The following is a 15,091-nucleotide window of genomic DNA, read 5'->3' on the forward strand; positions in this document are numbered from 1 at the left end:
CTGGATATTCTAAACAAGGCTGCTATAAATATGGTGGAGCATGTGTCCTTGTTATATGTTGGAGCATCTTTGGGGTTTATTCCCATAAGTGGAATAACTGGGTCTTCAGGTAGTACTATGTCCAATTTCCTGAGGAACCACCAGACTGATTTCCAAAGTGGTTGTACCAACTTAAAACCCCACCAACAGTGGAGGAGTGTTCTTCTTTCTTCACATCTTTGCCAGCATCTACTGTCACTTGAGTTTTTTATCTTAGCCATTCTAACTGATGTGAGGTGGAATCTCAGGGTTTTTTTGATTTCTCTGATGACTAGGGATGTTGAGCATTTCTTTAGGTGCTTCTCAGCCATTTGATATTCATCAGCTGAGAATTCTTCATGTAGCTCTATACCCCATTTTTAATAGGATTATTTGATTCTCTAGAATCTAGTTTCCTGAGTTCTTTGTATAGATTAAATACTAGCCCTCTATTAGATGTAAGATTGGTAAAGATCCTTTCCCAATCAGTTGGCTGCTGTTTTGTCTTTTTAACAGTGTCCTTCTCCACGATTTCCATCATCATCATGAAGTATGATTTCAAGTCTAAGTCTTGTTTTTCTGTTGTGTTTGGCAATCCACCACTTGCTGTGGTGGGAGAGCTGAGTTCTGATGTCGCCGGGTTATCTTGGTTTCCATTGCTTAAGTTCTTTTGCTCTCCTCTTGCCATCTTGTTGTCTGTGATTATAGGTGATCTTGTCTCTTCTGTGGATCTGAGGGCCCATAGGTTCATGAAGGAAATTGCTTCTGGGTGTTCAAATCTTTGTGAGCAGGTAGTGAGTTCTGAATGCAGTGACTCCTTTCTGTCTTTGTGGTCTCAGGTGAAAGAGCTCTTGCAAGACTTGGGAGCTCAGTTGTCTGCAGGCAGGTCTGAGTCCTGAGTCTTGATGGCAGTCGCCTGTCCCTCTCACTGGGCCGCAAATGATCTGATCCCAGAATGCACCATGCTAGCTTTCCCCCCAGGAGTTCCAGGCTATTCCTCCCTGGACAGCCTGGAGGGTGTTCTGCAAACTCCCTGCGTGCTCAGGTGGAAGAGCACTTCCAAGGCTGTTCTGGTGTCTCAGCAGTCTCCTGGGCCATAAAGGACCGGATCCCACAGTTCATCACCCTGTCTGCTCAGGAGATCAGCAGGTCTTCCCTCCCGAGAGAGCAGGTGAGGGTGTGTGGCAGGCTTGGGGCTTACTGTGGGTCCAGGTGGGAGATCGCTTGCAAGAATTCTCTGGGGTCTCAGCTGTCTGCAGTCCGATACTGAGTCTTGATGGTAGTGGCCCTGCCCTCTCACTGGGCCCGAGAGGACTGGATCCCAGAGTGCACCACGCTATCTGTCTTCTAGTATCTCAAGAGAATTCCTCTCTAGAAGGTGTGTAGGGTGTATGGCAAGCTCCCTTTGGGCTCAGGCAGAAGATCATTTGCAAGACTTCTCTGGGGGCTCAATCACCTTGCAGGTGGGTCCTGAATCTTGATGGTGGTCGCCTGTCCCTCCTCGTATGGGCAAGGAAGGGGGAATTTTATTCTTAAATAAAAACGTTTCAATGAAAAGCTACTAAAATCAGAATGTACATGAAGATAGTATTATGATTTATTGTATTGCATGAGTAAATGGGGAAAATACGCATTCAAACTATAAGAAGAACGATTGCAAAAACAAAAATGGTAGGAACTGCAAAGTAATGTTAAATAAAAAGAACAGGAAGCTTTCATCTGGGTGCACTCTGCAATCATTAACAAAGTAACCAAACAAACAAGAGTAGCCACCAGAATTAGCTCCAGTGTTGAGTGCTTCAAAAAGCATAACTAATAAAGTTACCAACATAAAACGTCAAGTCGGGAACAATCAAGACTACAGGTTCCTGACTTCATTCTTTCTGTCAGCTGAAAAGTAGAGGAAATGAGGTAAAATTTAACTGGCGACACCAGGGAACAGAGTGACAAGGAGACAGGGGAATAATAGCTTCACGGTAATGAGTCATTCATATTTGAATTCATGCTCACTCTTCGGCAGCTTCGCATTAAAATCTGATGGAGAGAGATAAGGCACTGAAATGAAGTCACATAAGGCCTTTATGAGATTTTAACATGAGCATCAGAGAAATCAAGAGTCAGAAATAAGAGCGTTCCTTAAATAATTTTTAGCAGCCTTGAATGTCTTGCATTGCCAGAAATGGAAAGGAAGACTAGCAGGCAAAGTGAGCTGGGGTTGACAGGAAAATGACTGAAGAAGCATTATGTCCCTAAACACTCACAGGCATGTGCTTTAACTATAGCTCCTTGTCACCCAGAACAGGCAACCTTTGTGAGTGTGGCTTCCTCTGTAGATAGAGGGTGCTCAAGTTCTTCTGCCCTCCTATGTATTTGAGGACTGAGGAAGGCAGCTTCTAGAGATTTATTTATAGAGCTGTACAGAAAGAAGGAAAAAGCATCTTTCTATTTAGGCAGGACTGCATGGCTTCTTGGCAGACAGAGCAGTCAGTTAGCACACTTAGCACTTTGTAGTTGTCTGTGACTTTTTTTCATGTGTGTTTATGCTGATTAGATTCTTGGGTGACTTTGGCTTTCAAAGCATTATTTCTCTTGACAATTCATTATGGGGAAAGCTGTATGGACAACAGATAAACATCTTACCTCTTATATATATATATATATGATTTGTACTGGCCTATTTTAAAGGTGCCTTATAGATTTATAAGCATAAGGTACTGGTGATAGTTTTTTGAGATGTTAATTTAGGGTCAAACAACCACTATTGGTGACAGACAGCGGGCGCTTCATGTGTGTTCTTCCTTTTTATTTGGCCTTATGCTAAACTCTTCATATTCTCAGAGTCCACGATTTTAAATTTTTTCTTTCCTTTTCACATCCACAGTCAGTCTCTTTGCTCAGCTTGTGTTATTCTGTCCTGAATAAAGAAGCATCTTGCCTCATTCTTTTTAATCTGGATTCCTCTTCAGCTCTAGTTTCTGTAATTTCGTTTTACAAGTTTTCCATCGCAGGCTAAAGTGTTTGCTACCTGTTTTTTCCCAGTGACCTCTAGGCTCTATGCCTTGACACTGAATAAGTTAGTGAACTACAATTATATCAATATTAAGTGTTTACATATATTATATATATATATATATATATATATATATATATATATATATTGTCAAATAGACTGTAATTTGCAAACAAAATTAATCTTTCTAATGGGTATAGTGGCTCATTCCTGTAATTGTACAACTCAAAAGCCTGACATAGTAGTATGTTTAAAATTAGAGGCCTGTGTCAATTAAACAATGAGACTACTTTTGCTTTGGTTTATTTATTCTGTCAGTCTGAAGTAAAAATATTTACTGATTGCAACCAAATCCCAATCCCCATTTTTCTGGGTTGTTTTCACTATGCTTGTGAGTTTGGTTTTCCTGATATGCTTTTCAAAGTTTAAGAGCACATATTCTTCAGCCTAAGTATTTTCCTATTATTCATCTATTATATAAAAACTTTCCATGCAATTTAAATGGTTGGCATTGCACAATGCTCTAATGTAGCAGCGAAATTATTATCGATTTAAGTTTCCATTACGTATGTTTTGAAATATTTTTATAGCACCGAATTCAACATAGCTCTCAAAAAGGAATATATGTTCACCATTGGCACTTAAATATAAGAATTGGTCAAGAAATATAAACAAAATTTATAAAGGTGCAAAATAAAATACACAGTATACACTTAATAAATCTAAGTTCATCAAAAACTTGGAAGTATCTGGTATGATTTAGAATTCCTTGGACTGATGATGTTTTTGAGCAAAACAGACAAAGAGATCCATTCTATTTTTAATTTTAAATTTTTATTTTTAAAAAATTTTTGAGAACAAACATATGCAGTGGATTGTATAATGGATATATTGTGTTTTATTGCATATGCTTGCCTATTTTTTATTTATAACCATATCAAATAAAATAGGTTGAGAAGTACCCTCGGATGCTGGTATATTTTATAGTGCTGCTGTAATAAAATCTTTTTTAGGCATTACCTGTGTGAGTCTCATGTGGGGTATCAGATTCAACTCAGGTATCTGATGAATTTAATGGCAGACTCTCAAATAAAGTGAATATCATGAGATCACCAAATCAGGTACTTTTAGGATGGGTTAATGTGACTAAGCCTTTTATGTTTGCTTTGTTTTCCCCCTAGATTTGCATTGTGTGTCTTCTTGGAAGGGAGGGATATTGTTCAAAATAAAAAGCCAATTGTTTTTAAGCATAGCTTCCACCTGGAGATAATATAGTGATGCCATAGACAGAACCTCTAAGATCTATGCCAACCCTAGGTGTTGTGATAACCAATGACCTGCACAAATGATCCTCATTCATACAGAGAAGCTTCCTTCCAGTACCATTCCAAATGAAATACAATAGCAGTGGTGGTGTATTCAATGCAAACACAAATATTCATTTTATTTCCCCTGCCCAGTGATTGTGAATAAATCAGGAAAGAACATGGCTGATAAGTGTATGTACATACCCTTATCTACTAAGTCTCCTCAAAGTATGGGTATCAATATTTATGTGCACTGAAACGATGGAACTAGCAACTGGTAATGATTATATCAGTTCTTTTTAGAACTGGACTATTTTATATATGCTAATGGCCAGCATATTGAAGCATCATCCTCTTCTTAATGATAAGGGGAGGGGTAATACAGATACCTATTTACACAGTGCTTTTATTCAGTGTATTTTCAAAGCAGTAAGTACTGACCATCACATTGACTCTCTACTGTTTCACTCTACAAAGCAAGCAAAGATACTATGGTTTCTTCCTTGTTTATTTATTAAGTTTAAATGCAGCTATTGAATTTATGCTCTGTTATCAGGTATCTCTTAGCGCTAAAGCACCAACTTTTATTGTACTCTCTTTATTGATGTATGCATTATCTCTCAGTTATAAATTGTCAGGAGACTCATGATTCATTTGTTATGACTTCAACAACCTTTGTATTTGTTTAAATACAAAAAAGGGTATCTGTCCTTTAGACAGTAACCTATAGCTAGGCTAGGACAAAGAAGCTGTAAGAAACAGGAATAAATGAAGAAAACAATTTCTTTGAAGAATTACTTTATATTTAATTACAATCTTTCAAACAAAGTGTGATTTCTGTTTATATTTAATTATGTTTTTAAAATTCAAATTATTTACTCAGTTTTATGTTTGTAATCAAATATTCTATGTTGAAAATTACTCTTGTTTTTGAGTTTTCTCTGTAAAGAGTGATAGTAGGACATGCAATGATTTAAACAAACATAATTACATTTTGGTTGTTTGTGTATGGGCAGGAGATGGAGTAGAATGTGGACAGGCCAATATATGCTTGTGAAAATGATACTTGATGAGGCCACAAATTATAAAGACTTGCCCATCAAGGTAGTATAAGGATTTAGGTAAGTCTTTCATGAACTAGGATAAAATTCTACAAACTTTACTTCATGTGAGCATGTACAACCCTGTGGGGCAATTGGCAGGTCGTGAAGAGTCCCCAGTTCTTGGTTGAGATAAGTGAAGCCCCAGGAACTTTAAGTGAGATGGTAGGAAGCTTCCTAGTCTCCTGAGAATCAGGCCTCTTCATGCTGCCATAAGTACCACACTGACCCTTCTGGCATCAGCCACACCCCAAGTCCCTTCTCTGCAGGTAAATACATGGCTACAGGACACATAAGCTCCAGGCAGAAGCAAGACTACCCCGAAATATGTAAACAAGGTCTTCCCAAGCCCTCAGGCCAAGCCAATAGGAGCATCTGTTGTCAAAGTCTGAACCACTTCAAAAACTCTACATATATGGGGGATTGCTCAAGAGTAGAGGTGTGCAAGAATCATTCCGCTGTCTGAGAGCTTCTTTTATAAGATCTGTTAACACCACCCTATGGGAAGAGATTTCTTTTCCTGAAGCTTCTTGCACCCTGCTCTGGAGCCTCGCTCAGTTCAGCCTGAACCCAGCAGGGGAAGTTGGCAGAATTGGTTCCCCCTACCCTTTCTCAGTCTTCCCCCTTCTCTGCCTGAACCTATACACTCAGCCTGACCCAGCAGGGGAGGTGGCAGACACCACTCCCATCTCTGACCACAGATCTGTGTGGAGCTTCTGGCACCCAGCCCATCCTGAAGTCCCTCACAACACAGAGCCAGAGGGTCCATGTATTCCAGGATAGTTGTGAATATGGCCCTATAAAAAGATGTGAAAGTTGGGGCTGGAGAGATGGCTCTGCTCTTCCAGAGGTCTTGAGTTCAAATCCAAGCAAGCACATGGTGGCTCATAAGCAACTGTAATGAAATCTGATGCCCTCTTCTGGTATGTCTAACAATATTTACAGTATACTTATAATAAATAAATAAATGAATAAATAAATAAATAAATACACAAATAAATCTTTAAAAAATGTGAAAATTAGCATGTAATAAAACTCTATGTATTGTAACATGTGCAGTTCATGAGTGTGAACTTGCAGGAGACAATGCTGTGTTGCAAGAGTTAAGCACATCTAATAGAGGTTTTGTTGTTGTTTCAAGAACCATGGAAAGCAGCCAGTAAATTACAAACTACTTACTAAGATTGAAAGAAAAATTTTAACCAAAAAATAAAAGTTTGTCATATTAAGAGTTCTCTGATCCATTTCAAATTTAAAAAAAAACAAAATTTGGAACCATAGCGAACAATATCAGCAAAGTTTAGGAAATGTTAAATCTGGATTGATGGCCATTTTTCCTATGCCACCCTTGCCCAACAGGAAATGGTTTAAATAGAAAAGTGAAAAATAAAGGAACCTGTATAGCAGATTCATTGATTAGGAAAAAAGCCATACATACACTTGACACATTCTCTGCTACTGAGTCAGTCCTAGGTTTGAACATGTGTACTTAGAAACAGGACATTTGTATTGCTGCATTGGCAGACCTTTAAATTTGGATTGTCATTTCATTTCTCATTTCTAAATGTTTAACACATTTATCTTAAATATAGCAGCCCCTTTAACCTAGAATAGTCCCCAAAAAACGTCCTGAAATAACTAGAAAAAGACAATTAGCAATGAAAATGTAGTTTATTAAATGTATAGTTTTTTTTTTCAAAAGCAGTGTGATGTCTGTTATAATCATGCTGTATTGTTCCATAAAAGCCAACCCTGTGTTAAAGGCACCTCCCGTCAGGTGATAACCCAGACATTGGAAACACCAGAGATCATCTTACTTTGACAAATGAGAATAATAGCCAAACTCAGTGAATTAACCATTGATTCTCTGTAATTCTGAGTATATAAAAGACAAAGAGTCAGAAGATAATTAATAGACTTTTCAATGAAATGGAAGCATTTCAAAATCAGAGACAGACCATAAAGACTCACACAATTCTCATAGATTTTCTACCCATAATAACCAAGTCAAATAAAACCGGCTCAATGGTTTTTCTACTAAAATGAAATGTGACAAGGCTGCATTTTCCCCTTGCACTCTAAAACTGAGTATTTAGAGGAAACAAGGCCAACTCTACTGATCACGACTCTCTTCTGTCCGGCAAGTGGGAATGGACTAGTGTGGATCTTTCAGTACACAGTGTTTCAGTGTCTTATAAGTTTTAGTCATGTTGGATGTTAGTGGATCTAATTGTTCCTTACTTATTTATGAAATTACTTAAGAAAAGTTAATTGTAAATAAGATCATATTTGTATAAAATTTCAAATTCCTATAATACTTTGCACTCTCTCTTGTGTAAAGTTATTGCTATAGATAAATCCAACAGACACTGGTGATAGAAAGGAATTGTGATGTTTTATGAAACTCATTGAGGTATTTCTATGCCCTCTTAATGCTTTGATTTTGGTCAAAAAGGAAAATGAATATGGTACAAATTTGTTCAAGATTTATAAGAAAATTGTTTAAAATATATGATGATACAATTGCTTAATGGCTTACAGGATTCTCTTAACTGAAGAATAATATCTAATTATGGTCAACTCCAATAAATTTAATATCTTATCTTGCAGGTAGATAAAATAGCATTCATAATGAACTAACATTTGTGATTTCTGAAGAGATAAGCCATTCAGCATATGAAAATCAAGTTACTATTTCTTATCTATTAAATTTAGAAGTTTCATTGATGTCTGTTTTAATTTCCATTAAACCCATGTTGAAAACAAGTTTTTCTATTCAAGTTCTGCCAATCATGGCTGTCTTTCAATATGTAAAAAGTGTGCTCCTCCACACTTAAGTAGGGTAATGTGCAACAATAAATATCTGATGCTTTAATCAGATATATAACATATTTCTTCAAAAATACCAGTTATCAAAACAGACTTGGGCAAAGATGAAACCCAAAGACAGTTCATTTCATACACATATACCAGGGAAGGTGAAAGATATTAGTTTATTTCGATATTTCATTACACCATGTTTACAGGATATTCATTATTTCATTTCTGTAACGTCTACAAAGCAATATGTTTGACCATTTCTTGGCGATTAACTTAAATTTTCCAACATGAAACTTTCATTTGCACATAATGATAAGCAATGTTCTAAAGACAATTTCTCATTAGCTTGCAAAGTCAATTTAGATGTGATTTGCTGTTGCAAGCAGGACTGTTTCAATACTGCTCCTTTTGGCTTTTCTTTTCTTTTTCTTTTGACATTATAATATAATTACAACATTTGTGATTCCTCTTTTCTCAAAATACTGCTTCATGCTCACCTTCAAACTTACAATCCCTTCTTAAACGAATTTATATTGCATGTACATATATATAGATTTAGATATGTATCAACATGTTTACTATTTTCTATTGATTAAAAAGTTGTATGATTTCTGACAGAATGTATCATGAAATTGAAAAAGGAAACACACGTGATAAATTTTCAAGTTAAACTGGTAACAAAACTATTAATGAAATATTTATCATGATAAGTTATACAACAATTAATGCAGCTTAAAATTTATGCAACTTTGCAAAATTGAGGTTGAAAAATACAATACTAAGAAAAATGAAGCCAAGAAGAAATTTATGAAAGATCCTCAACATTCAGACTCTTTACTTTCATGCCAAATTTGCTGTTTGCAATAAAAGCGTACTCATGTAATTTGTTTTAAAACAGGTAAAACAACACCAAATCTGCATATATGTGGACCTGCATTCTGGAGGCCTCACATGGAGATCTCTGGTCCTGCCAGGTGCATGGGTTCAGGAGAAGGGGAAAGATCAGGCAGGAAGACGGGATCTGGTTCGGCTACCTCAACTGTTGGTCATGCTCAGCCTCTTTCTCTGCTGTAATGCAGGATGCTGAGCAGGGCTGAGCCAGTGGCAGCCTCCAGCAAGGGATACAGGGGAGCTTCTGGCAGTGCCATTTCAAAAGATCAGATCTCTTCCCAAGCAGCAGTGCTACAGCTCTTATGACAGAAGCACTTAGGTGATGGAGTTATTCCTGCACACCTTTAATTCCAAATAAGCCTCATATATACAGTTTTGGGATGGTTCAGAGGCTAACAACAGGTACTTTCTATTGTCTTGGCCTGAACACTTGGGAATATCTCATCTACATTTCTGAGATTATAGTCCTGCTTCTGTCTTGGGGCCTATAAGACATGTGGTCACATCCTCTCCTGCAGTGGAGGGTCTTGGGGCTTGAATGTTAAACTTATATTACATCCTCACCTGTAGAGAAGGGACTTGGAGAATGGCTGTTCTGGTTTGAGCCTACCTGGAGGAGGGACATGGGGCATGACCTATGTAACTCAAATCTCTCTACAGAGTACTGTAGAGGGCTGTAGCTATATGAGGGGGTCTGATGTCCCAGAAGACTAGGGTGTCGCTTGCTGCTTTTTAGGATCTCCAGGGCTTCACATTATCTAAACCAGGTATCAGGGTACCCTTCACCTCCACGGCCTCACACTTAAATGTCTCTACCATGTTTCAACAGATTGAAAATTAAGATTTAGAGTTGATGAAATGCCTCTGCAGGTTAAGTCCAGGGAGTGCAAGCCAAAGGCCTGAGTGTGATTCTAAGGATCTAATTAAGGACAGAAGGAGAAAGCCAATCCATGTTTGTTCTCTGGCATGTACTGGGGTACATGTACACCCATCCACACAGACCATTCATATACCCCATGAGTACCATAATAATGGTAATAGTAATAAAATGTTTATAATAGAAATAAGTAAAATTAATGTCAAGACAAAAACTAGGCAAATTGTGACAGAAATCATCTTATTATGAGCTGAAATATGTTACAGTATTAACATAAACCAATCAGCATAGAATCTAAACTAATCTCACTACTTTTGACATCTTTAGAATAAGGGAAGACCAAACTGAACTTTACTTGATGCCTGTTACTTTTGTTTGTTTGTTTGTTTAAGTACTAATGAGGAAATTTAAAAAAATCTACTGACCCTCCCATATGTCAATAAATAGAAAAATCTGAGTTGAGTGAACTTTAAATTTTCAAGCCATAATCTCAAATGCTCCAATTAGCCAATAAAGACACAGGAAGCAGATGCTAGGGAAAAGCCCGTTAGCTCGGATAGACAGAGAAAGCACCTAGCAGACCTTCTACAGCTGGTGTCTCAAACAGAAAAGGGATTTATTTTCTCTCCTGACTTTTTGTTTGTTTCATTTTGTTTTATCTACTAAAGCAGCTCTGTCCTTGATTATTCCAAGAACAGTGTTGTTTTTAACAATAGGCTCTGAATTGTTCTGTGGATGAGTTTCTCTGATGCTGATAGGGAAGGATTGATTCACATATTAGGGACTGCAGGAGGCCCCTAGGGTATTTCCTGTTGGCAAAGACTTACTTTGTCTCTCCTTTGTTGATCAGCATTCATTCCTCCAAAGCTGTCCTAAGCCAACCCTACTGCATACTCCAGAAGCCTGGGGTACTTTTTCTGGGTTATCTCTAGATAAAATATTATTTCTAAAAATGTTTTCCTACAATCCTTTTTAAATGACATCTTTGCAAAAAAAAAAAAAAAAAAAAAAAAAACCAATCAGTGAAGGCTTCTTGGATCTTATATAATTTTAGTAAAAGACTCGGATCTCCTTTCTGATTTTTCAACCTTGTCTCAAGCAACTAAAGCTTCTAAATGACATAATGCTAAGGTGTGATTATCAAATTTAAGCTGGCCTTATAACTCTGCATATTGGCCTTCATCTAGACACTGATCCTGAGACATAACAATACCTCCAGCATTGTGTCATTGTGCTATGATCCCAGTTTCCTATCTCCACTCTGTTCGCCATTGTAATTGAAGAGCATCTTTCAACATTGCTGTTTCCAAGTATTTTCAGTCTTGGGGAACAATTCTGTTCTAAGTTGCCACAAATTTAACATTTGCTTCACATAAGGTAAGAGCATGCCATATGAAATGATCCTTTCTTGAATCTCCTCAAATACAATATGTCTGTAGGATTTCATTTGATTTTTTTATAATATTGGGTGTGCCCATCATCTGTTTGTAGGTCTCATATAGTAACTAGATAAACTAAGGTTGATGTTTCTACCAATCTTGGGCTAGCCCTCTACAATTTCCTCATGTGAGGAAGAAGCAGGTTCTTGTCTAAATTCCTGTCTGTGTCTGACTGTTTTTCTTATTTTTACTTCTAAATCTTTCTAAAGCCTGTATCTTATCATTCTACTTTTCACATTTTTCCTTCTCCTGTATGTCTAAAACATTTTTTCTTTGAGAGGGTACATAAAGCCACTATGGCTATTAAGGATAAACATAAAAAATGATAGTAATCACAATCAATATTGAGCTAATTTTAATTATGTCATTTAGCTTTTCCCTGTCAGCTCCTGTTCTCACACCATCAAAAGTAGAATTATTCAGGATCCTGACACCTTGTATTATGATATTTTCCATCCTTAAGTCTCTCCATGAAGACTTACCAGGTAATTTAACCAAACTCTGATGTTTTCTCAGTTTGTCTGCAACTAGAGTCACATCTCTGCCCATGTGGCCATGTTATGTGTTGAAACACCAACTGATGTTTTTAGTCAAACTCTCAAACATTTAACTTTACCAATAAAGACTTGGAAACCAGATGCTGGAATAAACACCTGCTAGCGCAGTGGCAAAGAAAGCATCCAGCTGACTATCTTCCACAGCCAACATTCTAAAAGGAAAAGGAAGCTCTCCTTTTCCAGACCAGCTCAAAAACCCTTCAAACTGAATTTTTTTGCATTCTCCTTTCTGTATGGCTCTGTATCTGTCCTCCTGATTTCCTCTTAGTGACTGCTTTTCCCCTATGCTCATTCCTCACCAGCTGATTGCTTCTTCAAGATCTTAACATATCGGTGACTCTATTTAATCCTGCTTACAATAAGCAGAATGCTGTTAAATTAACTGTGTTCCCTTGGCAGACCCATATCACAACAACAACAACAACAAAAAGCAGGTTTTTCCAGTAAATAATGCAATGTTATGGTTCATAGTGTGATCAAATATCCTACAACTTAGAAATAAATCAGAGTTGATTTAGAGCTAACTGAACAGTCAAACTGAGACTATTCTTTATTGATTTTATTACTTGCCAATATATTTAATCTATAATGGATTACCTGTGAATCTTTAGAACGTAGATAATGGAAGTAACATGAAATTAGTATTGTAAAGAGTTGAGAAGTTATATGCAAGCTACTTGAAACTTGAGATACTAAAAATGCAGATTTAGCATATCATTTCTTTTAATACTAACAGTTTCTTCTGGATAATTTAAAATCAACTATGTACTTTGTATAATTGACTAGAGCACATTAGATATGACTCACCATTAAAGTGGATGTGATAGGAGAAGTGGTAAATTGTGTGTGTGTGTGTGTGTGTGTGTGTGTGTGTATGTGTCTGTGTGTGTATGATACTGACCATAATTAAAGAATTAAGACAGTTGGCCAGTTAGAATAATTTGAACATGAAATTCAAGAGAAAAAAATGTTTTATTTTAATTTTTTTCAATACTTCCTTTTACCCAAAGTATATAAAAAGCTACCTTCAGGAAACAAAAAACAAATGTGTACTTAGCTACCTTGAGAGCAATTGAACTTTAGCCTAGAAACACTGAATAAAAATTTAGGTTAAAAATAATTATCTCAGTTCTAAAGTCAAGATATAGGCAATGATGAGAACACGGGGCCGTGGACTGACTCCAGTGACACTGCACCAGATCACATTTCCTTCCAGGGATACTGTGAAGTCTCGGACAAGGTCATGAGGTTGGGGAAATCCCCCTTATCATGTAAGAAGAAAGGCAGAGAAACTGTATCTTCTAGAAAGTACACCTCTTCCCAGCCTTTTTTTCACCTGTCTCTTTGATAAAAGACTACAGGCAAGGTAAAATTAAGCATCTGCTCCAGGACAGCAAAATAGGCTTGCCCTCAGGGAACCTGTGAGTAATCACTGCAGTTAGGTGCAGAGAACAGAAGAAGAATTCAGTGCCCTTGGCCATGCCATTAAGTATCTCAGCAAGCTCTTATTTTTTAAGTAAAACCTGACAGAATGATTTTTATATTTATTACAAAGGCAATTTAGATTATACAAAAATGACTTAGAAAGAAAAATAAAGTATGAAAACCATACTAGATGGCTCCAAGATTGCCTGTTATTTCTTAACAACCAAGGTATTTATGCATTAGAAAAAGTATGTACCTATGGGGCCATATAACTAAATATTGAGTCTGGAAATACATTTCTGGAGGATTATAAATAAAGACAAAAAACAATATTATAGAAAGAAGATATGCTTATGAATGTCTATAAAACTACAATGGTCCTGTGAATAGCAATAAAAAATTTATATTCATGTATTTTACCCTACTTAGAAAAATAATTTAGCAAACATGAACATGAGCCTTTAAAAACAAGACTGTTAAAATAGACAGTCTAACCTAACATTGTTCTTCAGAAAATAAGGTGAAATAATGAAAAGGCAAGTTATAGACTAGTGAAAATTATTAAACACCACAAATGTAATAAAGATCTTGACAATGAGAATATTCAGAACTAAAACATTGAAAATACAAGAAGAGATAAGATATTTATAAAGTATTTCCAAAGAAGAACTAGTGATAGAAAATAAATTCTGTGCAAATTAAAGAAATAACACGACCTTTTTTTTTTTCTTACATAAGTACAATTTAAATGGATGGAAAGCGCTGACTATGGTAAGAATCACCACTGGCATTTTTAGGAATGCCAAGTGACCCACCTCTGTGGTCCCGTGCCCACCAAGGTTTCTTAGTTAAGGGCATGGTCCCAGGTCAGTCGTGTTCCTCGGAAACAGGAGAAATGTAAAGATGCAAGCCTCATTGGACCCCTTCCAGACACATAAAGAAATGCCAGTAGCATGAGTATTGAAGCTCTGGTAACTCTTCTGCATGTCCATATCTACTTCCATGAAGGAAAACATCTTATTTTTCCATGTGAAAACACAGTAATATGTGATATTTTATCCCAGGTACAAAAACAGGCTAAGAGGCACTAAATAAAACCTCCAAAGTAATAAGTTAAGATAACCTTTCCTCTCTCTTTTTAAATTTAATTTTATTTTGTACTTATTGAGATCATATCCTGCTCACTGTACCCTCCAGTCACCCCCTTCAACAATTTTCCCCATATCTCCTTTTACCTACTCCTCTGATCATGTGGGAATCCCCTGGGTATACCCCAATCAAGACACTTCAAGTCTCTGCTGGCTAGGCAGTTCCTCTTCCATTGAGGTCAGACAAGGTAGCCTAGCTAGAACATATTCCACATACAGGCAAAAGCTTTTGAGATAGCCCACCTTCCAGTTGTTTGTTACCCACATGCAGATCAAGCTTCACATGTTACATATGTGGTGAAAGTCTGGTTTTAGCCATGTATGTTCTTTGGTTGTTGGTTCAGACTCATGACTGCCCCAGGGTCCAGGTCAGTTGACTGATGGTTTTCCAGTCTCTTCCTAGTGGCAATTCTTCCCCTTATTCTTCCATAAGTCTTCCCAACTTCCATCCACTGTTTGGCTGTCAGTGTCTGTGTCTATATAAGTCAGCTGCTGGGTT

This window comes from Micromys minutus, assembly GCF_963924665.1.
Source record: "Micromys minutus genome assembly, chromosome: 4".
Lineage (NCBI taxonomy): Eukaryota > Metazoa > Chordata > Mammalia > Rodentia > Muridae > Micromys > Micromys minutus.